Below are 517 nucleotides of genomic sequence, written 5' to 3' on the forward strand. Positions count from 1 at the left end.
AAGGCGGGGCGCGGTAGCCCCTGCGGGCAGCAGGTGTTGTAGGCTGGGGGATCGGGAGGAGGAAGAAGGGAGGAAGACGATGAACAATCTCGATCAATTTTGGACCATTGGATCGAAATTTGATAGTTCATATAAAAATGACTATTTTTTCAAGCACCTGACAAATAGACAGTGGCGGAGGCACTGCAGGGTGGGGGGGGGACACAGATCAGGTGACATGCACCTTTGCATGTCACCGTGTGCCTTGCGGCCCGAATTCAAATTTAAACATTACGAAAAAATCTGAAAAAAAATCATGCATGTTCACAGCACATATTAAGATAACCCCTCAAAAATTCAGATCAAAATTCGAAACATACATCGAGAAGCAAAAAAGAGAAATATGTCATGAATAGTTGCGAATAGTTCTCTGTATACTATTCACATCTGAGTTTCTCTTTTTTGCTTCTCGATGTATGTTTTGAATTTTGATCTGAATTTTTGAGGGGTTATCTTAATATGTGCTGTGAACATGCAT

This window comes from Triticum aestivum, chromosome 5A (genome assembly GCF_018294505.1).
Source record: "Triticum aestivum cultivar Chinese Spring chromosome 5A, IWGSC CS RefSeq v2.1, whole genome shotgun sequence".
In the NCBI taxonomy this organism is placed as follows: domain Eukaryota; kingdom Viridiplantae; phylum Streptophyta; class Magnoliopsida; order Poales; family Poaceae; genus Triticum; species Triticum aestivum.